Here is a 12,451-nt window from a genome sequence, read left to right on the forward strand (position 1 = left end):
GCAAAGATTAAAACAGAGACTGAAGGAACACCCATTCAGAGCCTGCCCCACATGTGGCCCATACATATACAGCCACCCAATTAGACAAGATGAATGAAGCAAAGAAGTGCAGACTGACAGGAGCCGGATGTAGATCGCTCCTGAGAGACACAGCCAGAATACAGCAAATACAGAGCCGAATGCCAGCAGCAAACCACTGAACTGAGAATAGGACCCCCGTTGAAGGAATCAGAGAAAGAACTGGAAGAGCTTGAAGGGGCTCGAGACCCCATATGTACAACAATGCCAAGCAACCAGAGCTTCCAGGGACTAAGCCACTACCTGAAGACTATACATGGACTGACCCTGGACTCTGACCTCATAGGTAGCAATGAATATCCTAGTAAGAGCACCAGTGGAAGGGGAAGCCCTGGATCCTGCTAAGACTGAACCCCCAGTGAACTAGACTGTTAGGGGGAGGGCGGCAATGGGGGGAGGGTTGGGAGCGGAACACCCATAAGGAAGGGGAGGGGGGAGGGGGATGTTTGCCCGGAACCAAAGAATTATTATTAAGTATTAAATAAATTTTAAAAAAATGTTTTTGTGGGGGGTTGGGGATTTAGCTCAGTGGTAGAGCGCTTGCCTAGGAAGCGCAAGGCCCTGGGTTTGGTCCCCAGCTCCGGAAAAAAAAAGAAAAAGAAAAAAAAATACTGTAAATTGACCACCTCTCTTCACAAGGTAATTTAAATTACTTTTTTCAGACTTTATGTGTATTCATGCCTATGTGTGTGTGTGTGTGTGTGTGTGTGTGTGTGTGTGTGTGTGTGTGTGTGTGTGTAGAGGAGTGTGAATGCATGTGGAGGCAAGAGTACAACCTCAGGTGTAGTCCACCTGTGTTTTTCCTTTGAACGGGGTCTCCCAGTGAGTGCACATACCATAAGGCTAGGCTGGCCTTATGCAGGGTTGCAGGGATCCACTAGTCCTTACCTCCCCAGCACAGCGTACGATAAATACATACCAAGATGCTGGCCTCTCACATGAGTTCTAGAAATCAAACCAGGTCTCCATGCTACAACCTCAGGTGTAGTCCACCTGTGTTTTTCCTTTGGACGGGGTCTCCCAGTGAGTGCACATACCATAAGGCTATGCTGGCCTTATGCAGAGTTGCAGGGATCCACTAATCCTTACCTCCCCAGCACAGCGTACGATAAATACATACCATGATGCTGGCCTCTCACATGAGTTCTAGAAACCAAACCAGGTCTCCATGCTTGCATAGAAGGAAAGCCAGGGCAGGGGCTCAAGCAGTTGAGTCAACTGAGCTATGTCCCCAGTTGTTTCTCAGATATTGTTTTTCCTCTTCCACTCAAAATATATTCTCAGTTTGTCCTTCACTGTCATAATCAACAGAAATTACATTTGCCTTTTATTATTAAGATTAAAAACCATGATTATTCTAAAAGAAAATGAATAAGGCTATGCTGGCTAGTTTAGTCAACTTCCCAACAAGTCTAGATGTGTGTGCTAAGAAGAATTTTAATTAAGGAATTGTGTCCATGAGATTGGCCTGTGAAAAATTTTATGATTGCCACTTTATGTGTGGACACAACCCACTATAGATAGTACCATCCCTAAGCAAGTAGCCTTGTGCTGTACAAGAAAGTTAGGCTAACCAAAGGAAGAACGCCAGTTAAACAGTATTCCTCCCTGTCTCTGCTCTGGTTCCTGCCCCCAGGTTCTTGCTTGAGCTCCTGCCTGCCTTTCCTTGATAATGGACTTGAAACAAATGCTTTCTTTCCCAAGTTGCTTTTGGACATGATTTTTCTTAAATCAATGAAAAACTCAAGCTAAATAGAGACAAAAAATATTTCTTACCTGTTTACAAAGACACTTGTGGGATAGTCCAGAGATGGAGTATGGGCAGCCCGTAACAGGTGAATGCTTCTGACTGAAGCTTCCAGCACTTTCTCTGGCAGACTCCAACACACTTACCATCTGCTGTTCCCACTTCTGAGCTCTCCACCCCCATGAACCACTACAAAACCTAACCCCTTTCTGCAGCTCTTGCACTCTCTGAAGCAGCCAGATGGGGTTTGCTGTTGTTTTGAAGCTGTTCATGTAATGGAGCACTTCTGGGAGTCAGTGTCATGCTTTCAGAGGTGTGACTGTGTCCTCCAGGCAACTTGTCCCCAGCCTCTCTCTGTTCTTGTCTTTGTATTCTTTTCGCTATCAATTGAGTAGCTTCCTACTCCACGTACTCCCACTGCCACAATAGTCTAATTATTGATCCAGAATCAGTGAGTCTAAGCACCACGGACTGCTATCTCAGAACAAGTTACTAAAAATTAAGTTTTCTTCCCCTAAGGTGTTCATGGTTACAGTGACCCAGAGGTGACTTCACCAACTAACAAAATCTAGTAAAGCAAATGTTATCCCATAAATTGCTTCGGAAGGAAGGATAGTTATGTAGAAATGCGAGTGGAACTAAAGACCTGTGGCATAATAAAGTTGATGAGTAGTGGAGGAATTCACAGGGTCTCTCTACACGTTTTTGTTGTGTTCACTGTGCGGCTTTCCTTTCTTCCATGTACAGTGCATAGCTCCCCCTGAATTATGGGGGACCTTCTGACTTCCTTTCAGGTGAGGTACGTCAGATGATCCTTTCTTGGCCAGCTCTCACAGAGAATCTCTGGACGTGATTGACCTTTCTATGTGCAGCTTGTACTGTTGTCAATGTGCTACATTTGAAGCATCATGTTGTAGCCCCAGATAGTACTATCTATCTGCAACAGTAGCCCATTGTATTTTGCCTTGGCTTATAGTTGTATCTCAGGAAATTCCTGTATGCCCAGGGGTTGTGTTCAGATACTCATATCCTGCTGTGTCTGAAGTAGCATATTTCATATAACACATTATAGAAAGTACTCTGACAAAAAAAAAAGAAAACAAGAAAGTACCCTGTCATGCCTACCAGTGCATACACAATGATGTGCTGAGACAGGCCTGGTTTAAAGGTCATGATAAAATAAAGCTCACTGACCACAACTGTGTTGCAGTCTTACCTTAAATGTCTCTAATCCCAGGATCATCAGCAATTCTTATCACCTACACTGCTTCTGTTTTTCCTAGTATTTGGGGCAAACTCTCTAATGAAGGTCTACATGTGAAATTCTTTTTGAAATGGGCTTTTTAAAAATATACTGTTGTGTATACATACACACACATGCACAGTGTGTGTGCAGTTTGTGTGTGTGTGTGTGTTTTGCTCACTAGTCACACTTTCTGATTCTCCACCAGCTGCCACTTCTTTCTCTTCCCATTAAGTCCCCATCCCACATTTTGTCATTTTGTGTGTGTGTGTGTGTGTGTGTGTGTGTGTGTGTGTGTGTGTGTGTGTGTTACCAGGCCATTTGTATGGACATGGGTGTGAGGCTATCCACTGGAGGATGGGGAACTCACCAGTGGATAGATCTCTGAAAACAATTACTTCCTCACCCTTAACAGCCCTATCAAATCTAACTCCTCTCCTGGGTTGAGAGGAGCCCCATAATCCCCTTCACATGTGTGACAATATTTATGTCTTTCTTGTGCAGACCCTTTATAGATAACTACAACTGTGAGTTTGTGAGCACCATAGTCACAATACTGACCATAAGGCAGCATTTCATAGCCCTTCCTTGGCAGAGGTGACATAGTTTTCCTGTTTAAAGTTCAGCATTTGGTTACTATTTGTTCTCAAATTTTTGATCAACCATGAGTGTCTGCATTTACTCATGGCAAAAGAAGCAAGCTACTTTTATCAAGGTTGAAGGCAGCTAGTCTTGAGCATGGGCATATCTAACTATGAAGAAGTTTGACAGCAGGCCCACTTGGTATCTCTAGACCTTTGGCCTGATCCACAGTGTTCTACATGAATTCTATCCTACTAAGGGAGTCTCATATCTAATTAGAAATTAATTGGTTACCCCATTACAATCATTGCCAAGTGCCTCTTGTCCAACAAGTGTGTGATTTAGCATGTAAAGTCTAAAGCTGGAACCAATCATCACTGAATTTTCTCAGTCAGTTAGTTGCCTACACAGTACACTGAGGGATAAGGAGAATGGAGAAAGCTTCCAGCTCTGCTCCAGCATGGATTCTCTGTGATTTGCAGCCCAAGTGTGTGTTTCCTTCAGTAGTGGGGTCCTATCATCCAGTACTAGTGCACAATCAAAGACAAGGTTTCATATCTACAAGAAAGATGTCTCTCTCTAGTCCTGTGACATCTCAACAAGGAGATGTAAATATTTAGCATTAATTTTTCAACTGTCATTACTACTCAAAATGAGATGACTATCACAGATTGTCGATTAGATTAAGAGTGGAATGTGGGCAGTGAAAAGCAGCCAGACCTCAGAGGAAGGTGGACACTTTCTTTCCTGAAGCAGTTCTGAGTGGATGCGTGATCCTAGCTATTGAGACCATGCAGAATGAAGGAAGAGCTGAGGAGAGGCACTTGCTCATCAGTGCGTCCCAGGACCAAGAGCATGAAGTTCTGTGTATCCTGAGGAATGAGTAAGATCCTGAGTGTGGTTCCCTGCACCCGAAAAGTGGCTCACAACTTCGTGTAACTCTAGTCCCAGGGGATCCGAGATCCTCTTCTGGCCTCCTTGGGCACTGTGGTACCAGTTGAGCCAGAGGACATTCATTGTTCACTTAGTGGGAGACTGCACCTCCGAGCCATGGATAATAGACAATGACTTTGGATATTTGATCATGTACCCAGACATGCTGATCTCTGACCCAAGCATCACTAGCAGTTTTCGGATCAGTGTCCTGGGAAGATCTGTCCTGAGACCTTCAGGGTCTCTGATCCAGCCACTCACCAAATGCTGATTGGTACAGTTCTTCACAGAGTCTTTCAAAAAGCAGTAAGTGAGAGCTTTGCTCCAGAAAAGCTACAAGGGCTTGCTCTTTAAACTCTACAAGAAGTAAGGCATTTGAAGGAAATGTATCGCTTAAATCTAAGTCAAGATGAAGCTGAGGAATATCTCCTCTCTTTCTCTAAGTGGATGGAGGACTTCATGCATAAGGGCCCTTCTGTTGAATTCCTTCAAATGCAGTTCTCACTGCATTTGATGGCAGTAACAGACGTCCACCTTGTAACATTGAAGTAGTCAAGTCACTGGATATTGAAGAAAGCATCTGGTCCCCTACGTTTGGACTGAAGACCAAAATAGACATCACAGTTAGTGTCAAAATACATGGAGATTGTAAAACAAAATATAAGATAATCCCACTGGAGCTCAAAACTGGTAAAGAATCAAATTCTGTTGAACACCGAAGTATATGCTTTCTTCAATATCTAGTCAGGTGACTTTAGGCTCTGTCAAGTTGACAGCTCAAGCTAACTAGGATAGGTAGCAAGTCACAATTAGCTAATAACAAAAGAGCTTTTGCCATTGTTTAACATTACAGACTGGTCTACTGAAAATGTCAGTCAGTAAATGAGCAGGACTCCACCGTTTACATTGGCTCATTTCATTATTTCATTGATTCTCTTCCTCTTCATACATCTCGAGTGCTGGGAACCACAACCAGGCTTCAAGCACACTAGTGAGTGGGTGTAGCACCAGACAGCTGTGTAGCAGCATCAGTGGTATCCTTACGTTTTAAAATATTAATTTTACATGTATTCCTGATCTAGAAATTCAGAGGTTACTCATGGTTCTAGAGTGTTATGCCCTCAGGTATACTCATCTTTGCATTTTTTAATCTTTGAAACTAGTGCTGTGGGTTTAAAGGCGAATAATGAATTTTGGCCATTGTGTGTATAACAAAAGTTGCAATGTGGAGGAAAGTAAAAAGACTTACACACTTTAAGGACATTTCCCAGCAGTTCTAGATGTCATTTCTTTTTAAGTTCTAAGTGTTGGACTGAAGGGCAAAATAGTTGAATCTTATTTACATATTATTATTATTTTATATTTATTATTATTACTACTATAAAAATTATTTTGGCAATGGAATTATAAATCCAGCAACTTAGGTTATTAGATAACATTCTGAAAAATATGAATAAATGTTGAAAATTAATTAGCTGCCCTTATTTTTTAACAATGTGGCTTTTAAAAATTGGGATAATTTGATATACTTTAAGTATTTTACTTGAAACAGAGAGGTGTATCATAACTATATCACATGTACTTTTTAGTATATCTCTAGACATTATTATAAATATCAGTATTTCCATAGTCAATATTTTCCATGAATGATGGAAACACATTTTTATGAGGGGGAAGCATGCCATTGATAATGTAATTGTAATTACAATGTACACTGTAAAAGTTCTAAAAGAGTTTCATCATTAACAAATGGCATTTATCCAATATCTGACAAGCTTTGCTTTGTGTTCAGGTTCTGATACAATTTACTGTTGTATCTTTATTGTAATCACCAAGATACACATTTCTTCTCTATGGGCATTCTGCCTAGAAAATACTGCAAATTGCCTATAAATCATGAGATAAGAAGGTATCCTGGCTTCCTCCCTCCCTCTCCAATAAAAGCCTGGTCACACCCTTGGTTCCCAGTTTGGCACCATGGCTGTCCTGACTTCCTGGGTCTGGGTACTGGCTGGCTGCTTCTCTGCAGCTGTAGCAGAGATTTCTAATGTCATATCGCTGTATCCTCCTTTATGGGAAGACAGCCCTGAGCAGATAAGTGACTACAGGATGGAGGATTGGAAGTACGTAATTAACCCTTGGGTACTCACTGACAGGATGGGGATGTACAGAATCCTACTGAATGAGACAGCCACGAATTCTGAAAGATATGGTCCGGAAAATGAACAAAGTTTCCTGTGGGGATTGCCTACGATGCTTGACTGGCAGTATCAAGCAGATAAGAAAGACACTTATTCTCTTATAAACCAATATAATCCTGAAATAATTGGAAAAACAGGATTCTCCCTATCTTATACTACTGTCTAGTTTTATGTTCACTTGACATAGGCTGAAGTCATCTGAGAGGAGGAAACTTCAGTTGAGAAAATGCCTTTATAGATCAAGTATTATGCATGTCTATAGGTCTCTACTTAATCAGTGATTGATCTGAAAAGGCCCAGCTCACTGTGGATGTGCCATGGTGGTCCTGATTCATATAAGAAATCAGGCTGAACAATCAATGAGGAACAAGCCTGCACTCTTCTAAGATCTCTTTGTCAACTCCTGCTTCCAGGTTCTAATCTGATTTGGACTCCTGTCTTGGTGTTTCCCCATCGTAACTGTAACTAAGACGCCCACGCAGGTCTCTTTGAAAACTGATGCTTTTGTTTACTTTTTAATTCCCTATTCCTTCTTCTGTTTGTATTTGTCCCGAAACAAATTCTTCCCCTGAGGCTGACTGGCTTCTCTACCTCAAGACCAGGAAGACGTACTCTGTGCTGCCAACCATCTGGAAGAAAGAGTTCTGCCTAAGCTTGGCAACCAGCTGGCCTTCTCTCTGCTGCAGCAAGTGAGCAGAGCAGCTGCGGGGAGGCGACACAACTTTCTGCCTTGCCACAAATAAACTTGTAAATATTGTTCACAACTGGGCAACTATGCTCTTTAGAGCAGAGCAGTTGAAGAACAGGTAAATGATGCTTCCATCCCAGAAGGCATGCAAATAACGCTTACAATACCAATAATACTTGTGTAAGCAATCAATTCTACAACTTGAGATTCCTTACTTGAAATTGAACCAGCAGAGAAGTTTAAGGCGTGAAACTTTTATGGATGAGCCAATGTTAGGGCAGCTGTTAGTTGATTCAAATCTAGGAGGTAACCTTTCAAAATTAATGAAGTTAGCTATACTCTATCTCAGACACATATGCTGAGTTTTGGGGAACAAATCAGAGCCACAAACTGACCGTAAGATTCTCGAACCCTGTTGGAGCACCAGTTCTCCCTGGAAAGGCAGCAGATGTGGGGAAGCAGTGGGGATCAGAGTCATGCTGGTAGCAGACAGGGCCTACTGACATGAGGGGCAGTTTATGGGTTCAATACTATTGATGGAACAAAACTTAGTTTTCTAGGGGTGGCAAGAATGCCCAGTGAGAAACTACGAGCTCTTATAACTCTTAGTGTACATATGTATATCAGACAGATACACGTTTGGCAGTTTTTGGCAGAGGCAGGGAATTAGATAAAGATTAATTGTTAAGAGTTCCTTTCTCTATTACCTGGGAATCTTACCTCTCACTGGCCAGGGGTGAGGGAGACTTGGAGCAATTAGCTGTTTGTGCACCAGGAAAAGAAAGTCAGGCTTATAAAAAGAAAAATATTTGTACAAGCAAATATGCATTGACATATATGCATTCATATGAATATTCATACACATATTCTCATTTTTGTCGGGCTCAATCACTTGTCTCATCCACTCCACAAGTATTCATGCATCATACATACATACACACACACATATATATGTATATTATATTTGGTGGATGGGGCAAAAGCCCCCAAAACAAGTTCTATTACGCAAGCACCAGTGCAGAAAAAGCTCATTCATTTTGGAGGAAAAATAAGCTCCAAACTCTATTGCTCAGACAAAGAAAAACTTCTACATTTTTATTGCTGAATGAAGGAAACCCCAGTCTGTAAGAAGGCCCTGTCCTTTTAGTAAGAAGAAGCCTGCTGTTAAGAAAAAATCTGTCTCATGGTAAGAAGTCTACCTGTTCTCTCTGCTCTGCTCTCTAATTATACACTTTCCTAGTTCTTGTTTTTTCGGGATACATGATCACATCTAAGTATCTTTTTTTTCAAAAGTTCACAAAATTAAAACAAATTCAAATCATAAATTATATAAAAATTCACAACAAAATGTTTACATGTATTTTAATTAAGACTAGTTATCAAACATTCATTATCTGCCACTAGCTTCACAAGTTCATTAATAATTTAAAACAATAATTCTTATGTCATAAATTAGCATGGCTTTGTCAAGAAGCAAATCATCTGCCTAGTGTCTCATTAGTTTTGAAGTTTTGTGGAGATAAATCCACTCAATATTTTCTCTTCTGTCCTTGTGCCTATGATAAACTGTCCATTCCTAGTTTACAAACCTATTTATCACATAATGGTTTCACAGCCAGCCCAGACGGAATATTTTCCGTTTTTCAATCTGTTTCAAACTTGCTTTCTATGCAATGAGTCCATGATACATGAAGGCTTTCAGAGCCCTAATTGCAGCTTTCTTACTACAGAAGACTCAAAATTACCTGTATAAATTTAGGAATTCTATAGAATCATTATGAGGAATTAGGAAATCATCAATTTGGCTACATAGCATTGCTACCAGAGAGTACATTGATCTTCGGAAAATCTGCCCACTACTAATGGGTGGACTAATGCCCATGGATTATTATATTGATTTAGTAGTGACAGGAAAGGTCTATCAGCTGTAAGAAGCAGCCCTGAGATGAAGTCTTCTTGGGCTTTTCCTCTTAGAGCTCACCCATCGCAGACCATGCAATACAATGGGCTCTCCAGAAGTCATCTGCTAGCCTAACCTTTCCTAACGAGATTAAAAGCAACAGCATTAACATGTACTTCATTATTTCTTCCCTGGTTACCTTCAAGTACAAAGACTGGGTTTTGAGGATAAGGATATGCCTTTATGCCAAGAAACCCATGTCAAATCAATAAAAATTTGATTGATATCCTTGCAACCACGAGGCTGTTATGGAGGAAAAGAAGTAACAAAACTTTTGTCTTGTTTACTTGGAGATTTCTCACAAGCTTTCAGAATTCCCCTTACACAGCTTCATTCATGGACCATGTTCTGACATTGCTAATCTTCATCATATATACATCATTGTATGCAAATATGTCTCATTTACCTATGAACAACATGCTGAATAACAAATATGTCCTCATAAAACAATCCACTTTTCATTGCTTAATATACATGCAAGTCTTATACATATATACATATACATATACATATACATATACATATACATATACATATACATATACATATACATATATACATATTTCAACTGAAGAAAAGCACTCTGACCTGCAAAGGGAATTGGAAACTGATTTTTGCTGAAAATCATTGTCTCACCACTTGGTGCCACAAGGTAATTACATATAAACAAAACAAACAAACAAAACAGGAGTTCTACCTTTATTTTGTACAGATTATTTATACTTGGCACCAAACACAACTGAAAATTTTAATAGTTTTTTAACTAAATGGAGTAACCCTAGTTTTGCCCTAAGGAAATTTCAGTTGTTAGGAGATCAAGCAAATTACTTTTTGTGTGGGTGTGCCTTTTTTTATTAGATATTTTTTATTTATATTCCAAATCTTATCCCTTTTTCGGGTTTCCCATCCATAAGCCCCCTATCCCATCCCCCTTCCCTTTCTATAAGGGTGTTCCCCCACCTATCCTCCCCACCCTGACATTCTCCTACACTGCAGCGGGGTGGTGAGTTGAACCTTGGCAAGACCAAGGGCTTCTCCTCCCACTGGTGACCGACAAGGTCATCCTCTACTACATATGCAGCTGGAGCTATGAAACTATCCATGTGTACCTTTGGATGTTGGTTTAGTCCCTGGGAGCTCTGGTTGATTGGCATTATTTTTCTTATGGGTTTGCAATCCCCTTCAGCTCCTTTGATCGTTTCTGTAACTCCTCCAATGCAGACCCCATTCTCAGTTCAGTGGTTGGCTGCTAGCATTTGCCTCTATTTCTCATGCTCTGGCAGACCCTCTCAGGAGACAGCTATATCAGGTTCCTGTCAGCATGCGGCATTAGGAATATTGTCTTGGTTTGGTGGCTGTATGTATATGGGTTGAATCCCCAGGTGGGGCAGTCTCTGGATGGCCTTTCCTTCAGTCTCTGCTCCAAACTTTCTCTCTATATTTCCTCCTATGAATACTTTTGATCCCCCTTCTGAGTAGGACTGAAGCATTCGCATTTTGGTTGTCCTTCTTGAGCTTCATGTGGTCTGTGGATTGTATCTAGGATAAGCCGAGATCTTGGGCTAATATCCACTTATCAGTGAGTGCATACCATGTGTGTTTTCTTGTGTTTGGGTTACCACACTCAGGATGATATTTTCTAGTTCCTATGAAGTTCATGAAGTTATTATTTTTAATAGCTGTGTAATACTCCATTGTTTAAATGTACCACATTTTCTGTACCCACTCCACTGTTGAGGGGCATCTGGGTTCTTTCCAGTTTCTGGCTATTATAAATAAGGCTGCTATGAACATAGTGGAGCATTTGTCTTTGGTAGATGTTGGAGCATCTTTTGGGTATATGCCCAGGAGTGATATAGCTGGGTCCTCAGGTAGTACTATGCCTAATTCTTTGAGGAACCTCCAGACTAATTTCCAGGGTGGTTGTACCAGCTTGCAATCCCATCAACAAAGGAGGAGTGTTCCTTTTTTTCCACATACTCACCAACATCTGTTGTCACCTGAGTTTTTTATCTTAGCCATTCTCATTGGTGTGAAGTGGAAACTCAGGGTTGTTTTGATTTGCATTTTCCTGGTGACTAAGGATGTTGAACATTTCTTTAGGTGCTTATCAGTCATTAGGTATTCCTCATTTGAGAATTATTTGATTAGGTCTGTACCCCATTTTTAATAGGCTTATTTGATTCTATAGAGTCTAACTTCTTGAGTTCTTTGTATATATTGAATATTAGCCCTCCATCAGATGTAGGATTGGTAAAGATCTTTTCCCACTCTGTTGGTTGTCTTTTTGTCCTGTTGACAGTGTCTTTACCTTACAGAAGCTTTGAAATTTTATGAGGTCCCATTTGTTGATTTTTGATCTTTGGTCATTGCTGTTCTGTTCAGGAAATTATCCCCAGTGGCCATGTGTTCAAGACTCTTCCCCACTTTTTCTTCTATTTGAGTATATCTAGTTTTATGTGGAGTTCTTTAATCCACTTGGACTTGAGCTTTGTATTAGGAGATAAGAATGTGTCAGCTTGCATTCTTCTACATGCTGACCTCCAGTTGAACCAGCACCATTTGTTGAAAATGCTCTTTTTTTCCATTGAATGTTTTTAGCTCCTTTGTCAAAGATCAAATGACCATAGGTGTGTGGGTTCATTTCTGGGTCTTCAATTCTATTCCATTGATCTTCCTGTACCAATACCATGCAGTTTTTTAATCATGATTTCTCTGTAATACAACTTGAAGTCAGGGATGGTTATTCCCTCAGAAGTTCTTTTATTGTTGAGAATAGTTTTCGCTATCCAGGATTTTTTGCTATTCCAAAGGGATTTGAAAATTGCTCTAACTCTATGTAGAATTAAGTTAGAAGTGTGATGAGAATTGCATTGTCTCTTTGTTAAGGTATTGAAGGCCGCACCATTGTGAATTCATATACAGGAATTGGCAGTCAAACTTATAGCGTGAGGGATAGACTCAGCATTTTGGAGAGACTGGATTTTTGGAGACTAAGATTGTTTGTTAGAGGTTGAGT

This window comes from Rattus norvegicus, chromosome 1 (assembly GCF_036323735.1).
Source record: "Rattus norvegicus strain BN/NHsdMcwi chromosome 1, GRCr8, whole genome shotgun sequence".
NCBI classification, from domain to species: domain Eukaryota; kingdom Metazoa; phylum Chordata; class Mammalia; order Rodentia; family Muridae; genus Rattus; species Rattus norvegicus.